Source organism: Caloenas nicobarica, chromosome Z (genome assembly GCF_036013445.1).
Source record: "Caloenas nicobarica isolate bCalNic1 chromosome Z, bCalNic1.hap1, whole genome shotgun sequence".
Lineage (NCBI taxonomy): Eukaryota > Metazoa > Chordata > Aves > Columbiformes > Columbidae > Caloenas > Caloenas nicobarica.
Genome location: NC_088284.1, coordinates 32344747 through 32368244, shown reverse-complemented (window position 1 = coordinate 32368244; position 23498 = coordinate 32344747).

The window sequence follows — 23498 nt, the reverse complement described above, 5'->3', positions numbered from 1 at the left end:
TCTTCTCTGCAGAACAGCTGGAGTTGCCACTCAGGGTTGGAGCTGTGCCAGTACTCTATCTCCATTGGTAGTCAGCCCTCAGCCAGGAGTGAAATCTACTCTATTTAAAGTTCCAGGGAAAATTTATCAAAATACACTAAAGTTCTAATAAAATAAAATTAAAATAAAATAAAATACAATAAAAAATGAAACAGAAAATTATTGCTACATTCTTTTCTCTCTGGGATTTTCAAAAAAAATAATTATTTCAGTATAAATTCTCCATTAATTAACCCAAATCTTTGAAAAATCTCTTTGCCTATGTTCACCAGCAATTTTTGACACTGATGTAAAGATTTTTGCACTGGGACAATCAGGTGGGTGTGCCTACCCAGAGACTGGAAATGTAAGAGGGATTTGCAGCAAACAGAGGATCCACAGAGGAGGAAGGACAATTGCAAAATAACTGATCATGTGCTGAGGGTGAGGGGCCATTTGAAGTAGTAGCAGGAAAGACATGTTTATACAAACAGAAAAGAATGAGAAATCATTTTCATTTCTAATAATGCTTTTATTCTATGCCAGCATTATGAAACAGCCTTAATTTGAGTAACACAATGCATGTTTGATTTCCAGCCACTAAACATTTTCATTCCATGAAAAAGGGATGTTCTGTAAATATAAATTTGATTTTGAGATTTTATAGGGAAAAGAGTTTTTAAAGCGACTTGTGCCCACACCCCTACATAAAAGCTTCTGAAAGACAGTGTACAGGGTCTAGCCCTCTGACTTTAAATGTTTTTTTAATTTAGGAAGGAGGGAGGTAAGAGAGTAAGCAAGAAAGAAGGGAGGCAGTTTCTATAGTACATTAGATATTCATATTTCACACGCAAAGGAAACCTTCTGTGTGCAAAAATGCGTATGAGGCCTCTAGTTAGAAGAGAACTACTTAGGAAACCTGTCCTTGGATGATGGTAGGTGCTCCAGGGTGTACCTGCTTTGTTACTTAGTCTGAACCCTAAATTTCTTTGTAGATGGGTATCATTCCCCACTTGTTTATATTTGATCTCTTCTGTTGCTTAATACGTTCATTTGTACTCTGAATTCGGGACAGAAACAAACTTTTCTCCCCTAAAAAATCATAAAATGACCTTTTCTGTGGACATATTAATTTTATTCTTCCTATATGTTATTGTTAAAGCCTCATAATTACACTGTAATTTATAAAAGCTATCTATGACGTATTTAACAATCTATGTGCATGTTTCATATAGCATCTTAAAGAGTGCAATTTCAGGCCTATAAGAATAAGCATCTAGGGACAAGAGGAGAAAGAACAAGGAAGCATGAAAAAATCTTGATCTTGCTATAGACTGTTGTTCTTTGAAAAAAATCTTGCAGAATCTGTCACAAACTGAACTTTTTCTTAATCATGATCTCTGTCTTTCCAGTGAATTGGTTACAGGTCTGTTGGTTTTGATACTTTGAATTTCAGAGTCCTTGTGTGTACCACAGAATGTGTGAGGGTTGGGGTTTAATTTTTGTTGTTGTTGTTTTGTTTGTTTTGTTTTGTTTTCCCCGTTACAAAAAGAGTAACTGAATTATTGGGGCAAAGAAGAAAGTTGACTTAGATTCCTTTGGATCCAAATAGGATCACTCGTAATCTTGAAAACGGACTTTGGATTACAGATGTCTTAGCATAATTTAGTGGTAAAAGCATGTGAAACAATTTATATTCTTCAAGGCTCTTGTTCTTAACTTCCTCAGATCAGCAAAGAGAAAAAAAAGAAAGATAATATATCAACTTTGAAGGAATGGCTAAAAATATGATCCCATTTATATAGTACATTGTGTTAAAAAGGGTGTATCACTGTCAAACAAAAATTACAATGCCACAAGCGTTATGCAAACAAGACAGAGATTTAAAAGTTTAAAGTTCTTTCTTCTGGGCAATATTAGTTATTTTTCTGCACTCTGAAGAATATTATTCATATTAAACCAATCTGAAAGATAGATCTAGATTACAACCAATTATTGTAATGACTTTTGCTCTAGCTGTGTTATTCTATTGCTCTATTGTTTTCTCCATTTCTTGATAGACAGTTGTACCTACGATGTCATCAATAACTGAATTCTTAATTACTAACCTCAAGCCCTGGAAAATATCTGTATTTACTGTTCTGCTCATTATTCCTAAATTAAAACCATCGTTCTCTGAGATCCACATGTTACACAGTAGTTTACTAAAACTAACCCATGACCTTTCAATAAATGACTTCTATGCTATCTTTTGTCCTTTGATAACTCAAAGCTTCTTTTGTCTTTTACTCGGAGATATCAAGAGACAAATGTGAAACCTGTTTCTAAAAGGTCTTTGGAGATTTGCTTTGATTCAATTTCTTTTAACAGCATGTAATGGAATTGCCCGAGAGCACTTTCCTTCACTAATACCACTTAGGATTAGCTTGGTCAACTCTGCTGTCAGAGTTACCTCACCCAGTTATGTAAGCATTATCACAAATATTGGTGAATAGTAACTGATGGACAAAGATGTAATTTACTTTTGCTGAGGACTCTTTTCAAGGTATGCAAAGCAGATAATGAATACTTGCATTTTTCAAGTATTTGAACTGAGTTGTAATTGTGTCTCTCCCATCACTCTTAATGGAAATTGTGCTTATTACAAGAGACAAGCAAGAACCAATTTTTTCTTCAAATCCATTTATTTTTAAGATATTATACTTTTTAGCACTTGGGGAGAAATATCTCTCTTTTGAAAAGATTACTTAAAGCTTTTGGAAAACACTTCTGTGTGAAACCCATTAAAGGAGGCAGTAGAGATCGAGGAAGAGATTCTAAATTGAGCACTAACAAAGAAAAGATAGGCAAATAAAAAATTTAAGGCATTATTAGTCACATTTCTAGTTTGCAGAGTGCTGTGGAAGAGTTAGTAAACAGCCTTTCTCTCTCTCTGGGCAGTACGGGTACAGCCAGGAGCAGGATCAAGCCCTCTTGACAGCCAAGCACCACTCCACAGAGACTCTTGTCTTCCAACTCTGTGTGCACTCCACCCTGTAACAGTGGTACTCAGTGAAGAGGGCCAAACAGCAATCAAGCTCTTCCAGAAAAATTCTCATGGGTGTTTTCCTCAGCATACCTATATTTACATAAGCACTTTGATAAATGTTGCCATAAATAAAACTGGGTCATACTGTTTCTTTGGAAAAAAAAAAAAGGAGCAAAAATACATTGTCCCTTTGGGTGTGTGGGAATGGTTCTGCCTGCATTGCCTGCTTCCTTTCCAAAATCCAGATGTCTTTGCTTATTGCAGGGAAAGAGACTTTGTTTTAAGAGCATCTTTCACACTTAGGAAAGCACACATTCATTATACATTAATAGCTTGCTACAAATGACTACAAATCCCGGTATGTAGTTTTCCTAGCATTGTAAGTCTCACCTAAGTGGTGGGTCCACCTTTTTCTTCACATTTCTTCTGACTTTGTCGCTCTTCCATTGCATTAGTTGTTTTCCCCCTCCTCTTGTCTATTGTTGCTTCATGTAATTTTTCCCATAGAGATTTGTAAAGCACTATGTAAATGTTAAACATTAAATAGTAATTATGAGCTTTCAAACTTAGTTTATGTTGACAGAGTGATACTGATGCAATGCTGTCAAGCCAATGCTTGAAAGCAAAATATTCAAAGAAAACAAGACCAGCCTTTGGTACAAAAAAAAAAATCCTAGAAACCTTTTTTTGAAATGAATGTTAGACCAGGCAATAAGAATCTGAAAAAGTTGATAAATGTATTACTTTGCTGGGGCTGCCATTCATTTTGATTCCTATCGCTCCTTCTGAGGCATACAAGGGTGTTTCTGTTTTAGAGTGGGACATAATTCATGCAGGTGTTAACCTTTTTGGCCACCTTCTTTTGTAAGTTGTTGCTTTATGTAGAAGTTTAAACTCCCTGTTAAGGTGAGCTGTACATGGAAGGTGTGTTGTGAGCTCGTGGTTCTTTGCAAGCTCTGCTGCAGGCGGGGTAACCTTCATCACTTAATAACAGCATCACAACTCTTCACTGAACACAAATGAGTGTCTACATATTTGTTTCTAAAGAGGGTCTCTGAAAAGCATTAAACTGACCACATACTCTATTAATACCTGTATCTGTATTTTATTAACAAGCTAACAAGAAAGAATTGTCAGCTATGGTGGCTCGTACCCAGGATATTCAGGATATTCTGCTCTAGACTAAAATATTCTAAATGTTCTGCTTTAAAATATTATCTTCTAAAATAGCTAGAACCTGCGTATAGATTAAAGGGACAAAAAAAAGTTCTTGGATGATGCTAAATTGGAATAGCTGCACATAAGTCAGCGAAGTTATTATAGATTTGCAAACAAAAAAATAACAAATGTAAATCTAGCTTTCTGAAAAAAAAGATATAAATCACATTTTGCACTGAAGACATTTGTACTTGTGGCTTTTATTTTTTTAAATGAAACTGTTAAGTCCATTTTGATGGACAGTACAGATTAGAGAAGTGATCTCTATGTCATTTCTTTAAAATAAAGTACTTGTAACACATGGAACTTGGCCACCAAAAAGTGCTTTTGCCAGCATACTTTGTTTGAGAGTTTGGTATGGTATATATTGGCAAAAATGCTCTTCTTGCCTGCTGCAGGCAAAAACATAGAATAAGCCTGGTAATTCTGAGTAGAATAGGCTCACAATGTCCTTGAAGCATATACACTGCCAACTCATTCTATGGAACTGACTGCAGGATTTACGACAAACAGATTACAAAGCTAGTTTATTCAGCTATTGTATTTTGTCTGAGTCCTTTCTGAACCTGAAACAGTCACTGCAGCAGGGTGCACTAATTGCTCATTTGCTGCAGTAACCTTTTCACCTGGACAGCATCTCATGTCTGATTCCATGTTGATGTCTCTTTCCTTTAATTACAATGTGCTGGCAGGGAGAGAAAGCTGGGTGGTGTGAAGTGCCGTATAGTGCCTGCAATGGGCTTGCTGTGCTCTTCAGAGATTTACTTTGAGAAGAGAGTGCCTTGAGTGTGTCTTCTGTGCACTTTATTTTTATACTTCGTATCCTTACCAAGCTTAAAGCCAGTAGCATGAGTACATGACTACAGTATGTATGTTGAAACTCCTTTAAAAATCACTTGTGAAAGAGGGCAATTGCTTAGATTAATTTGGGAAGGTATTGCCTATTCAGATATGAAAGGAACTAAATATGATCAGAAGAGGTGGGAGAGAGGAAAGAAGAAAGGAATAAATTAATTACCTTTCTTTAATGGTTCTTCAAAGAACACAGAAGTGATTGATCTTACTAATGATAATAGTAATGAAAATTCGTATTTCTTACATTAAAAATATTGGGCCTATGAAGTCTTTTTTTAATAGCTGCACCAGGATAGGCATGTCTTTCTTTCACAGTGCCAAAGGATAATAAGAATTGGCTTCCAAGAGATGGCTAGCCAGAAAAGGGAACTAGTAGTCAAAGAAGTTTTCCATCGCAGTAACGACTTCTTCTGTTTTGAATATTTCTCTATCGCAATTTCACTGATGCAATTTAGAATGCAAACGTGGTATTTGTCAAGGTGAATTAGTATCTTCAGAGCTCTATTATTATGAGGGTTATTTTGCACAGCAACAGCCTGATGCCTTGCAGTGGGAATTCCAAGAACTGTGTTTTAATTCTCGAAATTGAAAACTAAAATAATATCCAATAGTCAAGAAGGTATGTTTAGATTTGTTTTATTTTTTCTTCCTTTTAACTAAACTGCTGCAGAAATAAATTCTGTCCTTCCATTCACTGGTTGTGCATCCAAAGAAAGTTTACTGTTTCCTCTGTGTAGTTCAAGGTCACTGGTCTATTAAAGCTTATGATTTTCCTGCTGAGGAGGAACTAAGCCAAAACTTTTAGATTCGAAAGATAATTTGGCCAGGTAGAATCTGAATACAATATACATGATGAAACGTAACAGAAATTATTTTTTGCCAACCCTCAGCCCAGCCCCCAATCTTCCCACTGCAACTGCATGCCTGTAATTAAATATGAACATGATGGCTTCCAGACACACTCCAGTAGCAGAGTATCTGCACCACTGCACTAGAGACTGTTTTGCTAAATGTGAGGTCTTAACAGTGACTGGATATAGGACCTGTATTGTTCTGCACTGTTATCTTAATCTTGTTGGAACACCTTTTAAACAATTTAAAACCTGTAAGTGAATTTTGAAATCTATCTAATCTATTTCTATTGAAATGAAAGAGTTTTGGTATTAAGTTAGTTGTTTTTACATACTTAACAGACTAAATGTTAAAAATTGACTAAAGGAAGAAAATCTGGAGTATATCCATGTCTTGAAATGCATTAGGAATGGATTTCTTTCCTTTCCTGAGGTTTACCATCAATATCATTATGAACCATCTTAATGTTCTGTGGTTTTTGTTTGTTTCTTTGTTTCTTTGTTTTTAATTGCTAACCCTTATTTATTAATAGATGCAAGACATTTAGGTGAATTCAGTGAAACATACAGAAAAATGTCCTGACTTGTGATGTGTTTACTTGAGGTTTGACCAGATTGAGGTATATGATTTTCTCTACGTCTTGGACTTTTTATATATCATTATCTAGATCCTAAATTTAGTTCAATATTTGTGTTTCGGCAAGTAAAATGCATACTGAATAAAAATCAAACATCAAGGAAAAGCTATTTTTGTCTGCTGTAAAATTTATATTTTGCACTTATTCAGCTTTACATCTTCATCTACTGAGACGAAACATGACAGAGAAAAGGCTTTCTATTGTTTACTTATGTACAGCAAGAACAAAGAGAGCAATCAAAGATTATTTCATGAGATCCATCTATCTATCTATCTATCACAATGTTTTATAGCATACCACTGTGACAGCAAAATGAAGCATGAAAATTCAAAATAAAATAAATGTAAAATGTTTTTTTCCCATTTGATGAGTAAATCCAGTAGTAAAACACATGGTCTATAACCAAGCTGCATATAATGCAGCCATAAAGACTGTCCTTTGTACACTGAGATTCAAACTAAAAGTCTGAAAGTCTCCATATTAAGAGATTTTGTGAAAGCCTCTGTCTAGTTACAGTGATGTCAGGTAAACCTATAGGAAGTCTTATTCATTTTGTTGCACTTTAAACAATAGCAACAGGCTGTTCCCGCAGAGATGGTCATTCACTAGTAGTCTTGAAAAGATGTAAGTAACTCTTTCTGCTGAGAAAATACCTAGCAAGGCACTGAAGAAATGGGAAAACAAGAGAGCAGTCCAATATTAAAAAGTATCAATTTAACACATTAATTGCTGCATTGCTGCACTGTAAAATGTTATATTTCTAAATGAAACCAATATTAACAAAATGCCATCTGTGAACTGCTAAGAAAGGAAGGAAAAAGAGCTGAGAAGTTCTGACATAAAAATAATAAGACTAAAAATATTCCCAAAGGATAAAGTTCCTTATTACTAGATATTACATTTGACAGATGTCAGTTTGTCGGCAAGAGTTGTTTCTCTTTGATTTTTTTATCCATTTGCAGAGATGTATTAAGTACTTTGGCAAGACAAATTAGCATAATGAAGACAGGAATATTAACTGCTTGAGCTTGAAAACCACCCCCAATTTTGTACCCACAATTAATTATAGCCATACGTGGCAGCAGTTAGATCGCTAAGGCTAGACTTGTAATCTGTCCGCTGGAACACAGTCTTTCACATCATGACAGATAGGTAACTCACTGCCTTTTGCTACTACCAATGAAAACAATATTTATAAAACCCCATCTCAATAAAGGTGCTTCTATGCATTAAGAAAAGAATCCAACAGAAATGTAACAATTTTGTTCTTATGGTTTTGTTCCCTATATTAATTCTTATAAGACCTGACCAAATCTGACAAATCTAAGTGGAGCAACTTAAGAAACTACTGGCATTACGTGTGAGGGTATATTACAAGCCTCCTGTTTCACACTACAGACCCAGAAGTCCAGAAAATGCAATGACACCTCAGCAGGTCCATGGATGTTCTGCAGTGCCGGTTTAAGTTCATTGTCACTGGAGGCTTGCAGTTGGCCATCTGACTTTCCATAGAAGAGAAGAGGTGTGCACACGTGATGGATGTGATGGTGACAACTCTGGCAGAAGTAGAAAACAACTGGTATCATCTAGAGCTGTTTTAAACAGCTGGCCTTGTCCATAATCTACAACTGATCTTTCCAACGTACTTTGGAATCTCCTAAATTTGTCTTTTTCAAAATTATGCTCTTATTTACTAGACTGGCATATAGCTTACAGGCAAGTACAGCTGAGCTTGTTATGAAGACTGAATTCCTGCAACATGGTGCTCACTGTTTTTTCCTTTGCCTCTTCATAGCCCATTCCACATTCCAAACTAAGTAATCTTGTGTCCACGGTTGACTCCATGAAGATGTTTGCTAATGATTTCCATGAGGTATATGTCATGTTATTTTTAGCCATTTCAGATGACTGCATCCACTATGATGTAAGCCATGAACCAATCTAGTTTACAAGTACAACTCTCTCTTCCGTCCACAAGATAAACAATTTTATTTTGATATCAAAGATCTTTTCAGTTAAATGTATACCATTCAGAAGGAGTTTAAGATGAAGCAACAACCCCTTCAGACAGCTTATGAGTAGGAAAACATGTGCATGAAGAGATTTATATTGTCAAAACTGTATTAATTAACAATTTTTCTATCATATTATAAAGGAGACAATATTTCCATACAATTGAATTCTGTACAATATTTCTGCATAGTCAAAATACTAGACATGACTTCGGCAGGAAAATTCACCATGTCTGAAGGAGAAAGTAATCTTGTAGAAACAGTTCCTTTTTCATTCTTCCACTTCTACACTTCAGAGATTTCCAAACTAGATGACAATAAATGTTGACTGGAAAGGTGAGAGAAAAACAAACAGGTCCATACAGCTTGTATGTGGTCACTTGTGTGAAAAGCAGCAAAGAGGAGACCCAAAAGACTTTTCCCCCATTCCATAAGAAATGTCTTAAGCTATGTAGGAAGAAGGAAAAGGGGTGAGAGAAACAGAATTGAACAGATTCATATCTCTTAAGTAACACGTCAAATAAGCCTCACAAAGAGTGATGAGAGAGCTCCAGCAAGCTGGGAAAACATCACAGCTGCAGATCCCTGTATAGCAAAGTAGTGGTTCCAAGAAGTTCCAAGCTACCTGTGAGCTGCGGTGAGCATTGTGTTGTTGTGAACCTGAACCTTCACAGATCATGACTCATCCTAAAAATACTCATGAGAGTGATGGAATTACGTGTCCACAAAAATTGATGTTGCATAATTTTTATTTGTCTCCTGGGTCTCAATGCTCCAGGCTACAGTGTGTTTGCGTAACCCCTCATTTGACTGAAGCCTTGAGAGCATTCAAAAGAATAAAGAAGGAAGCAAGTAAATAGGGTTGTCACATAGCCAATTATTTCTTGGAACTACAGTTTAAGATAAGGCATCAGATATCATAAAAGTCTTAACAAAGCCATGTAAATTGGCAGCGCTAGTTCTGCCAACATGGCACCTGAGAACCCTGCCCAGTGCTTCCCAGGGAAGTGCTCATTTCACGAAAGGACATTTGTGAGGAGAAAAGCCATGTTAAGCAGGGAAGAGAGGCTTATGACATTTGTGAGGAAGTGTGAGAGAGAAAAAATAGGGAGGCCACAGACTGACAAAGATAGCAAAGTAAAGAGAGGGAAGGCAAAAAAGGAAGCAAAGTGGTGTCACAAAACATAAAAAGCATCTCAGTGTGAGATGGATAAAAACCCACCAGGGCATATGAAGGAAGTAAGACTGTGAAAATCTAAGCTCAGGACATGAATGAAAGAAGTTTGATAAAGGGATAAGTAAGACATGGGGAACTGCCACCAACAGGGAGTACAGGCTGTGCAAGGTGAGCCTGGGAAGTGGACTGTGTGGACAAAAAGGAAGCTAAAAAAATGTAGCTTCATGAACAAGACTTAGGCTTGGAAACATGGGGGCTGTGAAACTCTGAGGAGAGATTTGAGGCAGCATGAGCATGTATAAGAGATTTGACAGTGGTGACAAGTGGTGTCCCTCAGGGGTCCTTACTGGGACCAGTCCTGTTTAATATCTTCATCAACAACATAGACAGCGGAATCCAGTGTACCCTCAGCGAGCTTGTGGATGACACCAAGTTGAGTGGTGCAGCTGACATGCCTGAGGGATGGGATGCCATCCAGAGGGACCTGGACAAGCCCAAGAAGTGGGCCCATGCAAACCTCATGAGGTTCAACAAGGCCAAGGGCAAGGTCCTGCACCTGGGTCAGAGCAACTCCCAGTATCAATACAGGCTGGGGGATAAAGGGGTTGAGAGAAGGACTTGGGGGTACTGGTGGATGAAAGATTGGACATGAGCCAGAAGTGTGTGCTTGTAGCCCAGAAGGCCAATCATATCTTGGTTTACAGCAAAAGGAGCATGGCCAGCACATCAAGGGAGGTGATTCTTCCCCTCTACTCCACTCTGGTGAGAGCCCACCTGGAGTCCTGCGTCCAGCTCTGGAGCCCACAGTATAGGAAAGACATGGACCTGTTGAAGAGGGTCCAGAGGAGGCCACAAAAAAGATCAGAGGGATGGAACACCCTGTGAGAACAGGCTGAAAGAGTTGGGGTTGTTCAGCCTGGAGAAGGCTCCAGGAAGACCTTATTGCAGCCTTTCAGTACTTAAAAGGAGCCTATAAGAAAGACGGGGACAAACTTTTTAGAAGGGCCTGTTACAACAAGACAAGAGGTAATGCTTTTAAACAAAAGAGATGAGATTCAGACTAGACATGAGGAAGAAATTTTTTACAATGAGGATGGTAAAACAGTGGAACAGGTTGCCCAGGGAGGTGGTAGATGCCCTATCCTTGGAGACATTCATAGGCAGGCTGGACAGGGCTCTGAGTAACCTGATCATGTTGACGGTGTCCCTGCTAACTACAGAGGGGTTGGACTAGATGACCTTTGAAGGTCCCTTCCAACACAAATGATTCTATGATAAGGTGTGAAAAAAAATAATATAGTAGTTTGAAGAAAGCAGAAGAAAGGAAATTAGGGCTAATATGAGAAGCAGGAGAAATTCTGTATCTTTGAACAGGAACCTGATTGGAGTAGACCTGATAAAGAAGTTGTTCTGAAGGATAGGGCAGGCAAAAATCCAACTGTCTTCTACCAGTGGCTAGGGGGAGCTAATGTGCAGGCAAAGCGCCAAATCATAATATGGCATGTGCAATTACTATTGCAGTTCATAATGGGAATACTTAACCTTACGGCATTTCCATTAGAGATTATGGCAATGCACAAGAGCTTCAAAAATTAGAAGGGGAAAAGAATGAAAATAAATGTAGTTTTAGTATTTCTTTTTACTTTTTAGACCCAGTCTTGTGATTTTTATAGAGGTTTTGTTAGTGAGTTCTAAACACAGGGGATTTGGAGTGAGCTATATTTTTGAATTGATTTAACTACAGTTTGTGGAGAAGAAGGGTTAATAACACCGGTTGAGAAAACAAGCTTCAACTTTTCATACTTTTCATTACCTTTTAAGATTGATGCAATTCTTCTTATAGCAAAGCTGAATGAAGAAGTTTTGGCAAGCAGGAAGTGGAGACTGCTTTATTAAAATGTAACATAGACAGTGGTGGATTCTGTTTTTCAGAAACCCATTTTATGTCCCATTACTGTACAACATACTCTGCAGTGTTTGGCTTTCAGAATATGGAGCAATGCCAAGTTATGTCCTGTCATAGGAATTCAGGAGACTTGACATAATCTCAAACATCGGCACTCAACAATTGTGTTGCTTGGACAAATCAGTACTTTGCAAAGTCTTTAAAAAACAAAACAAAACAAAACAGCCCAAACTCTACCCCAAATCAAAGACAGTAGCAAGTTATTAATTATAATCACAAAATGGCTGTAGAAATCAGGCTGTACTGGAGTTGTGTGACATTAAGTCTTGATGGTAACAAGAGTGTGAATGTTCATTCCATTTTATCTTTGCATGACTCACTTTTAAACCTAATCATATAGTAATCCAAGCTGCATATTTCACAATGCACTTTCCAAGGTGCTCAGGCTGATGTCTCCTAATCTTCAGAAATGACCCCAGTGAAATACATTTCTTTCTATGTTTTAGACAAAGAATGATTGCAGATGGAATTACATTTAATCTACACCAAATTTGATTGTATTAGTATTAAAGTGTAAAATACAAAGATCACACAGAAGTGATCCCTTCATTTGTCCATTCTCTTAGGAAGTATTTTGTCTGGCTATTTCGAACAGACTTTGTCATCCAAGTACATAGCAAAATGCACATATAAGGGAAAAAATCCTTTTTGAGTACAATAGATTCACAGTTTCACTCCTACAGATTCAATTCCATAATATAAAATTTTTTCCAGATTATGCTCTCAGTCTTGCAAAATCCATTATCGCAGTGTGAACAGCCTTGCAAGTAATTATCTATTTTCAGTAACATCTTTAAATTATAAAGCTAGTAGGATGTTCTTATCTGTTGGTTAAAAAACAAACAAACAAACAAACCTGTTACATTTGTAATAAAAATATAATAAAATTACATAAAATTTATATCATATGTGGAAAGTCAGAATTATGATAAAAGCCTGGAATAAGCAATTATTGAAATAATCCTTCATTCCTTTTTCTTTTCTCTAAATGCCATAGATAATGTTAGTACAGGCAGTTTAAACTCAAAGCTTTGACTTATATGGTTACCAGATAGTCTGCTAGCTTGTGTTTTGACCTTGGCCAAGGTATCCTTAGTCTTCGTGTTACTCATCTGAATACGCCTTCTACCTGACACCAAGGAGCACTTGGATAGAGGAAGGAAGATAAGATGCAAAAGCAGGATAAAATTCCTTAGTTCCATGTAAGTACTCATAAGTCTTAGAAATAATATATAGATGTGGCCTGAAGGAGTGGTTGATATTTATTTGCCACTACTCTCTCCAGCAACTAGGGAAGAAACTACAGATACAAAAGTGTGCTTTTTGCTGGCTCTGTCTTTTACAAGAAGTTACGAAGGGATAGGTGGAGAGGAGGAATGGAGTTATTATCAACCTGTTGGATCCTGAGAAGCTTCATGAACTGAAATGATTCTTTGGAACTCTTTACATCAGTCATAATCACATTCTTCCTGTTAGGAAACACAAAAGAAGCCTGGGAATCTGTCTGGCTTTATTTATTTATTTTATATAAATACTTCTTTTTCTTCAGTTGTATGTTGGAGATGATTATACTGTGAACCAGTTTGATCTGCTCCAGAATATAGAACTGACCTCTTTTCCTTTCCATATCTTGGTATGTATAATCTGGTAATAGAGCCCACAAAATCTGTAGGATATCAATGTATTACTTCCCCTCATCGTTTCCTTCATTTCCCTCTGTAGAAGACTGGACTAATTAATCCAAATATATCTATGTATCTATCTCTGGATTTTGTATTTTAGTGCTTCTTTCACACTGGACGTGCCTGGCTGATAATGCCTGTTAGTTAACATTTTTTTGGCAAGATGGGAAGCTATAGCTTGGTACAACTGGAAACAAACCTTTCCATATTTTAGGATGATAAGATCTGCTTTAGCATAACTGATTACAACAATTAGGGGAATATTATTGCATTACAGCTAAATTCTGATTTGATGACATGTGGCCTGGAGCAGACAATAAACTACTTGCTCCAGCATAAAAACATTAATCATTCTCTAATAAAACCATGAAATGTTGACATGTACAAGTCTAATTGCAATAATGACCTCAAATTTGGGCATTTCTTTTGCATTAATCCCACTAGCTTTGGTAAAACTCTCTAACAGAACCACAGAACTCTGACATGAATGGGTCTAATTGTAATAATCACTCCAATCACATGTATTTTCTTAAGTTAATCCCACTAGCCTTCATTAAACTTTCTGCTTGGAGTTAAATATTTACTGAAGAAGACAGTGCTGCTTAACTAACTTTCAATAAAATCTTGATTCTATAATAACTTAGGTTTTGAAAGTGAGAACAAAGCACAAGAAAAAGCTAAAATGCTTCAAATTTCAATTCATTTGTTTTTTCTTCTGTGCAAGTCAAAGTCATCTTCCTAACATGGAAGTTCCAGTCTCTTGTTACCTTTATTGCAACCAGCTACTTTTTCAATATTAGTACTGATTTTTTTTTTTTTTTTTACCATTCTGCTCTGCTACTCAGCCTGAGTTTTAACTGCAGTATTCATTTTGGGCCAGGGTCTACTTACAAATGATTTCACTGATATTCATTGAAATCTCAGGCTTTATTATTTTCTGTGGCAAGGAAGAATGACTTCTGATTATCCATGTGAGCTTGTTTTCTTTTTAAAATAGCAATTGTTTTCCAGAAACAAAGGCAACCATTAATGTGCCTCTGAGCAGACTGAAGACAAATGCCAGCAGCAAATTCTCTCAGCTATAGTTAAGCTGAGGTACACTAATCCTATGAATTTTACTGAATTACAAAAGTAATGAATTTGGCCCATTGGTGTTAAATTTTTTGTTTGTTTGTATGTTTTTTCTTTTTTTACATCTGTTGTGGCAACATGCAAAAGGCAAATACTCCTTTTCTTGTAATAAAAACAAATGGCTCTTTAATAAATGTTAAAGGATTATAACCACGGTTCCATCAGCAAAATAGTGCATGTATTCATAAACAAAAGCCATAAGAGAAAGGAGTACAATACATTATTTTCTGAAAATTTGCTGGGACCTTAGTAGGTAGGGTCTTGACCCTTGATACTCATGGTATAAAAGCAAGTTTTGGAGTGATTAAAAACACGTGAAGACAGCTTTTTGGGTATGGACCTCCCCTCTTGCCAATTAGTGCTTAACTCAGGTTGCCTCCATCTTCTACATTAATCAAGCAAATTTTTCCTTGACTGCACTGGTGATGTCCACGTGGGCACTTCATCTGCTCTGAACCCTGATTCCTCATGCCTGGTGTCTTTTAATAACTGCCCCTGGGAGTAGCATTCAGCCCCTCTAAATTTAAACTTCTGCAGTGAAGACATATCCAAATCTGTTGTCTAGACCTTCCTTGTAAGCACCAGCGAGAAACAGGCACTGTGGATACTCATTTCAGGTATTTCAAATATTTCTGCTAGGGTGAGATTAAGGAAGCCTTGGAAGTGCCTCTCTACCTTGACTGATTACATAAAGAGTATGGCTAACTACTTCAGCTGTAGATGCCTACAAAGTTTTAAATGAGATGGCTTTGCCCATGCCTCATTTAAAACTTCAATTCAGAGCTTGAGCTTGGGTTTTCTAAGATTATTGGACCAGTTCAGCCACACAGGCTTTCTACAATGTCCTGTGTGGATGTGGAAGGTAACGAGGCCTTGATTCCTCTATAATGTCAACATTACATTACATGTCAACAAAACCAGTCGTAAGAAACAAAATTATCTAAACAGATTTTCTACCAATCCATCCATTTTATGTTGCCCAAACACAGACATTATCCGCAGTCCCTAGGTTTGTAGGGGGCTGCTGGTTTACAGACCACCAATTTCTGGCCTTATCTCCATTGACAGCTGTGTTCTTCTTGTCTTTCTTTTCAAAATGAAGAGCATAAAAGGTTATCTACTTCCAAAAGCATTATGTCACAGCTAGACTTGTATGGTCTTTGACAGTGAACTGCAATTTATTGTTCATCCTACTAAATCTGCAGGAGTGAGCAGAGAAACACAGACCCTGCCCTCACCAACTTCCTGACCCGTCTGCTGGATGTATAGTGTATTGGTATAGGAGAGCACATCAGTATCTCTGACAACACAAAAGGAGAAATAATGTGATGTTTGTGATGGGAAACACATCCAATGTAAAATGAGTCAGAAAGCCTTCAGGATTAATTGTTTGAGGCAATTAGGAGAATTGATGGAATATAATCAAATATTTTCTCACTCTTGGCAAAAGTAACATTTAATGCCAAGCTCAATAAAGCATTGCACTTGCCACCTAGGTATAAAATTGTCACTAGCATTAGCTATATGGATGGGGTTAATGAAAAAAACACTGTACAGTGTGCTCGAAAACAGAAAACAAGTCTGAGGCCAGCATTGAGTAAGTACAGAAAATGTGACTGAAAGATGTCAGGCTCTGAAATTAATGTCACTGATACATTGGAAAAACCTGTTAACCTTCTGAGGACTAGACTTCAGGAGCTGTGCAACAGCAGCATACGTATTTTAAAACATCTACACAATCACTAAGTGGAATGTGTAAGCAAACAGATGAGTGTGACATAGGCAGCCTGTGCTCACTCCTATATTCTTATCGGCAGATTTTTTTTTGTAGACGGGAGTTTGAAATAATATTTTTTAAAAGATAAGAACTAATATTCTGGTTTCACTTCACCATTCTGAGGCCAGGAACCCTAAACACAGCCATGCTGCCTGTTTGGTCTAGCTCATCCTGTAACTACATGTCATGCTGTAATTTCAGAAAAAAACCCTTAGATTTAATATTGGCGTGGGGTAAAATGGAGGATATAGAACTTAATCCTTTACGAGTCACCAATTTTCAGTTCATTTGACAGCAAAGGCCCTTTCATCACTGTTGTTAACGGAAGTGTCAATCAGTCTTACAAGTCTAATTGCAGTAATGACTAAAGGATTTGGTAGGAGCCTTAATTAACTTCACCTATAGAGTTAACAGGGCCATGACTCTGTTGACTAAAAGTGACACTCAAATATGCACACGAAAGTCCTTTTAATATCAACAGGAGTTGTGCTTCTGTGTCAGTAATAATTTTGCCCTTTCTTTTTCATATTATCTTAAGATTGTATTAATTAAGGACACTAGTTTCCGACAAGATGTATTCTTGTGGAGTTTTGTTACAGTGATAGACCTTCTATGACATTGGCTTGACCAAAGACTTGCATAGTTTTTTCCAGTTTTTTCATCTTTAGAGTAAGTCAGTGTCTTTACAATCATAATCCATTTTCCAAAAGGCCTCTCTTAGAACATGATCTCCTGTTCATTATAGGTTTTGAAGTTTTGTTTGAAGTGGAAATGTGTATTACACAAGGAAATGCCTATAAATTTATTTTGATCTATAACATATGGTGAATAGTTTTGGCCTCACTCCAAGATCACTATTCCTGATACAAGAAATACAGCTCAGAAGATAGGAACACATTTCTTAAAGCTGGGCTTCTACAGGAAGAAGGAATCTTTTCATCTCTACCACATCTTCATGTACCGTCCCAGAACTGCCATATTTCAGCACAGCATATCAAATTAACTCATACAAGATGATGCTGTAATCCAGGAAATGGGAATGATTCCAAAAAAATTTAGATTATCTTCTGGAAAGGAAGGTAACAGGGTGGAAAACACAAGGTGCTTTGATAAAGTCCTGAAGTCATTAAAAGCTGTGATGTGATCAAACATATAAAAATCACATCTTTACTCTCATCTTTGCATTCAGTCTTTAATCTTGCCTCATTAAATCAGTTGTTGTAACAGTTCTGCTTGCTGAGATATGGAATTAGATCAAGCTGGTTCCTATTCTTTTTTTTTTTTCAGTTAATGTTAGCTTTAATTTTTTTCATTCCTTTTCTGCGTCACACCAGCAAATAAAAAAGCTACACTGTGTAAAAATTAAATTGAACTACTTATAGAAATAATCTAGTTTTCCACCTAGGCTGTTTTGGGGTTTTGTTTGGTTTGTTGTTTTGCATGGGTTTTGAGGGTTTTTGGTTTTTTATTTGTTTGGTGGTGTGGTTTGTTTCTTTGGTTGGTTGTTTGTTGGTTTTTTTCTTTTTCTCCTTAATTTTTACAAATAATAAGTGCATTAAAAGAGGAATTTCTTTTGTTCCAAACCAGACTATTGGCTTTATTATGGAAAAATTAAATCCCTTATAATTTTCTGGTACTTTATTGAAGAAGTCCACAAATTAAAAAAAGTGGAAGAAGTACACAAGACAAGGATCATACTGTAACTCTCATCTCCATGTAACAGACCAAAAAAATTTATCACATGTACAGTGCAGGGGAAAAATACAGGTACAAAATTCCACATACATAGCCCGAATAAGCATCAGCTGTGCACAAAGAGAAGCAGTCCTCATTACACTAAGCACTTATTTTCACTGTGAATTCAGATAGCTATTTGACATGATGCTGAATGTGACCTGGTGTGTGCAACAGTGGCCAGTCATTTGTAGTTAACACTGTCCAGCTAACTTCTTCAATAACAATGTTTTCTACTGAGCATATGTGCTCTCTGTTTAGGAAAAATAAATCCAGAATAGAAGGTGTGTCCTGAGTGTCTCTTTTTTGTCTCTTTTATAAGAGCTAGAAATGCCCACAAATGCTGTGAAAATGTCCATATCTGATGAAGAGAACAGTCTGCTTGTTCTGGATCTGCAGAAAATAACCTTTGCAGGATTCCTTCACAATCCCACAGATATTTTTTGTTTGGGCCACAAAGCAACTCAGAAGCTTTGATAAATGAAATAGGCAGTAGTGCCCTCTGGTAACAGTCTCCACACAGAATGTTTCCAGGAACTACAAAAAAAGTCGATCACTACTGCTAAAAGGTTAATCACTATCCATAAGAAAACATGCAACCCAAGTCCTGTATAAAGCTGTTCCAAAAGCTTTTCATTTAGTCAGTGTGCTTGGGTGGTCATGAGCAGGGCTGCCTATTTTAACCCTCAAAATAGCCAGATATGTCAATTCTAAATCAATGAATTTCATCTAAGGAAAATAAGAAAGAACAAAAGTTGTGTCTTTACATGAGAGCATGTGTACAATAGAATGCATGTAAACTGCCCTTTGTAGCTTATACTGCCTTCAGTAAGTGATGCGTAAAGAAGAGTACAAGGAAGAACATACATTGCATTCCTAGATTACTTTCCCATCCTCCAACAATTTGCAGCCTAGGGACTTCCTGAATAATAGAAACATAAATAATAGTAAAAAATTATATCAAGTAGTATTTGTTATGAATTATCCACCACATAATGCACATATATAGTCTTTCTCTTGTGCATACACAAACCCATAAAGGTTAATCTATGTTTCAATGTTTAAGTGTGTTTGTTGCCAATTAAAGAAGGCTCTGTTCTCCTCTACAAGTGGAAGAAAACAGGAAAAGAGTCACAGGAGGATTTTTTTTAATTTATTATATTTGTAGCATTTTGCAAAGTCTGAACTTGGAAGGCTGTTTCCATAAAAGGAGAACTTGTCAAGGGAGTTAAATATATCTGTTGTAATCTTTTTTATTTACAGACAATATCGAGTCTTGCTGCCTTTAACATATGAGCAATCCAATAACAGGATGGGGCCTTGTTCAGCCAACATCCTGTCCAAAATGTATGTCTTTCTGGACTTCTGCTTTCAGGGGCACGTCTCTGTCACTGTTTAAGATTTCCTCATTTTTCTTCTGTCTCCAAGACCAGCAGACAAATGCAGCTCCAAAACATGAGGCTGTCCTTACTTATTTGCTTTACCAGTAGCCAAGTAAACCTCTTGGAACATTTAACTCCAGTTTTGTTCGCAATATTGTTGTGTTTCAGCTACCAGACTACAGAAAAGGAGTTTTGTATAGCTGTCTTAAAAAAAAAAAGATTGTTGTTATCTGTCCATCATTTTCGAAGATATTACTTGACACCTAACAGTACCATTTATTGATCATATGGCATGACTGAAATTACTTTCTTTAAGGGAAAAATAGAAGGTCTGCCATGTTCAGAATGAGAAATCTCTATTTTATGCCCTTAATTTTGAGTATTTGTGAGCCTCCCAAAAAACCCAAGAAGTAAATATGGAAACAACGGAGGGGGTTTTTGATTGTTATTTGTTTTCAAAGTATAAATGCTGTATGGATGAGAATACTGAGGCAGCAAAGAGAAGAGACTGTCAATAGAAGTAGGGGGATTACAGTTTAATAAATTCATTGTCTAGAGGATTTAATCATAACCTGAGGTGAATAGTTCTTGACTGAGCTGTGCATCTGGAGGTAATCCTGTTAAGGGTCTAGTTTCCTGTAGATCTTACATAGTAACATGAGCAAGATGATTGTGGCCACTTCTATCTAGCAGACTGCACTGTTTCACTAGTTTTCTCAGACACAGCATCTGGTTAGCTCTGTCCAATGGAGAAAGAGACAAGAAATGTCTGGAAGAAATGCAGTGGTATGGTGACTGCTCAAGTGTAGTGCCCTACATGTTTGTGCTTTGCTGTTTGAGCAGGCAATGAAATAAATAATGATCAAATGAACACTGTTCCTGCAGTGTAGACAAGAACTATTGATCTGTGTAATTTGTCTTCCTGTTAATTACCATAGATTTGAAACAAATTCAGCTGTGTGGGTCTACTCGGCTCAGGCACATGTGTATATTTTAACACATGAGTAGAGCTAACACATGAGTAGTCCTGTAAAGTTGTGTGTCTCTGTTAAGTATCCTGCCAAAGTAGGACCCAATTCCCACAGAAAAGATGTTTACTAATATCTTCATTTAAATATGCCTGTATAATGGACTTTGTTATATTTCCTCAATCCTTCACTTCGGCTAATTTATGTAATCAGTAGAAATAACTCTATGAAAAACTTGCCTTTCTGCACCTTGCTTGGCTTGTAGAAGGAACATCTTTTTATATTTAAAAAAGAAAATAAAATGAAGTGTGAAGAAACAGGTATTTTTATTGAAGAAATGCCTTCTTTGCCTCAGTTTTACTCACAATGCCTGCTCCCAGACTTCTCAAGTCTCAGTACATGGTAGGAAACTTTGGGGAGAGAGGTGCTAGCAGCAGTGGCATTAAGGACTGCTTAAGGAGTTTGCATATAAACAGGTTCACATCCCAGATGGGATATGTTTAGGGATGCTAGAATAGCTGTGCGATGCCATTGTGATCTTGTCCTTTTTGAAAAGTCATGGAGATTGGGAGAGGTCCTCTGGAAGAAGACATGGAAGAAGACATGTTTGGCACTTTGTTGAAAAGGGCAAGAAAGAGTACCTGGAAGTACAAAGTGGACAGCCTCACTTCAATCTCCAGGTGAATAGTGAACACGAAAAACATGCAGGTGACTGGAAACAGAAGGCGAGAAAAAAAAATGGTTGGACATTTGGGCTCACAGGTTAGTGGTCAATAGTTTGAAGCCAAACTAGCAGCCGGTTATGAGTGCCACACTTGGAGGTTAAAACTGTCATGGAAAGTGTTCAACAACTTTATTGAAAACACAGTCAATGGGATGGAATGGACCAAGAGCAAGTTTGAAGGACACCAAGTTGAGGGTAAAGTGAGCAGCTGATACACTGGAGGGCAGGCCGGCCACTTAAGGGGAACTGGGTGGGCACTAAAAGTTGACCAGCAGGAACCTTACAGAGTATCGCAGGGACAAATGAAAAGCTGAGGTAGAGTGATCCCACACACCGCTACAGTCAGGCTAGCTGGCTACCCAACAGCATTGCCAAAAAGGCCCTGGGGCTGCTGCAACACAACCCAAACAAGTTGAGTAGAGCTGTCATCTCAAGCACAAGTATGTGTGTCTGGAATATTTTCATTCATTTTAGTAGTTATTCTAGATTACTTCAGTGAAGTTACTACAGATTTACATCAGTATAACTGAGATCAAAAGTGAGCTATACTACCCTTATAGTTAAAAGTCATATGATTGATTACTGTATTTTAAGACTCCTTCTACATACCTGTAGCAGCTTTTTCAGTTCTCAACCATCACACACAAACCACTGTGAACATAATTTTAACATTCAAGAAATTAGTCCAAGTGTTCAAATACAGTAGTCATGGTGTATTAAAACTCCTAATACAAAAAGCATTCTAATTCCACAACTCCGCAGAAGGTTATTTTGGAAACTGTGGTCTGTTTGCTCCACAGCAAATCAGGACCCAAGATTCTCAAATACTGAAGACTCTAAAAATGCGTGATATTCCAAAGTGCTCTGCTTCACTTAAACTCAGCTGGAAATATAACACTTTGGGAAATCATGCATAAAAAGGACAACGACGAAACAAAAAGAAGTTATGACTGACCAGTACAAGCAGAACTGATAAAATAATTATCATAAGTACAAATGCAATTAACCTGAACTTCACCCTGCGCTGATGTTGCTCTCTTGGTTATTCTTTAATTGCTTGCCTCTTATTTATATCTTCATCTGTGGGGAAAAGGAAAAAAGAAGGCTGAATAGGAAAACAAAGAACACATCACTGTAATATTTTGTTATAAATAAGCAATCAAGGAAATAGAACTGAAGTCACAGCTTCACAGCTCTGCTAAAACCTACACTGCAAAAATGAAAGAAGCATACATCTGAGACACAGAGGGTAAAACTTTCCAGTTTTCTGTGACTAAAATTATTTTTAAAAAAACCCAAATCATTCAAACTTAGATGACAACCCAGATCTCTGTAGGTATCAAATTCAGTATCAGTGCTGGTGGTTTGCCGTCTTATAGACAAGAAGAGCTGTGTATTTCGTACATCCTCCTGTGTTTAGTTTCACTTTGATTTCACTCACTAGTGGACTCTTTATTTAGACTTCCTTGCACAGCTAAGAAAACTGTCCATGTTGCCTTCTATAGAAATGTAGATCTTTACATCTCTGGCATTTACATTTTACAATCAGAAGGTTGAACTGAGTGCTGACTTCTACTTATCCTGTCCCCAGGCTACTGTGACTTTATGTTTTTCATCCATGTGTGATTAATCATATTAACATTTTCCAACAAGCAACTTTGATCCCATGTCAGATAGACAAATGATATATTTACAAAAATACTGGGCCTGAAAACAGAATGCATTTCCATTTGGGGAGGATAAACAATGGATTCTGTCCCATAATAACCAAGATTTAGACCCAGCTTAGAAAGCAAACAAGTTTTCACAAGCTTAACACAATTAGCAAGACACAGAATTGCAGTCTTTCTGAACTGAAGCAGTCTCAGAGGAAAATAAAAGTAAAAAGACAGCTGAAATTGCTATACATTACAATATTTTCTGAGATCATCACAGCTTGGGCAGCTATTAACAGAGGTCTGCCAGTGGCTGGCATTACAATATGCTGTCTCCTCAGTCTTTATGCCAAATGTGATTTGTAGTGAAGAAAGGGACTGGCTTCAACAAGCAAGACAATGCTTGGTTTAAAGCACTTGTTAAAAATCCCACTGAGAGACATTATCTTTCTTGAATATTTAATCTGCTTGGAAGCTACCATCTGCATGTCACAATACTCTAACAGATAGGTGTGCAAAAACAGTATACTGAAACTTATTTAATGTTTTTTGCTTGTTTTGATTTAATACATTGTGGAAACTTAAAATTATATACAACACAGGATGGGAATTCTGTGAATCCCAGCTCACATTTTACTGACATCTTGAATAGTACTTTATATTTGATAAGGGTTTTGAGGTT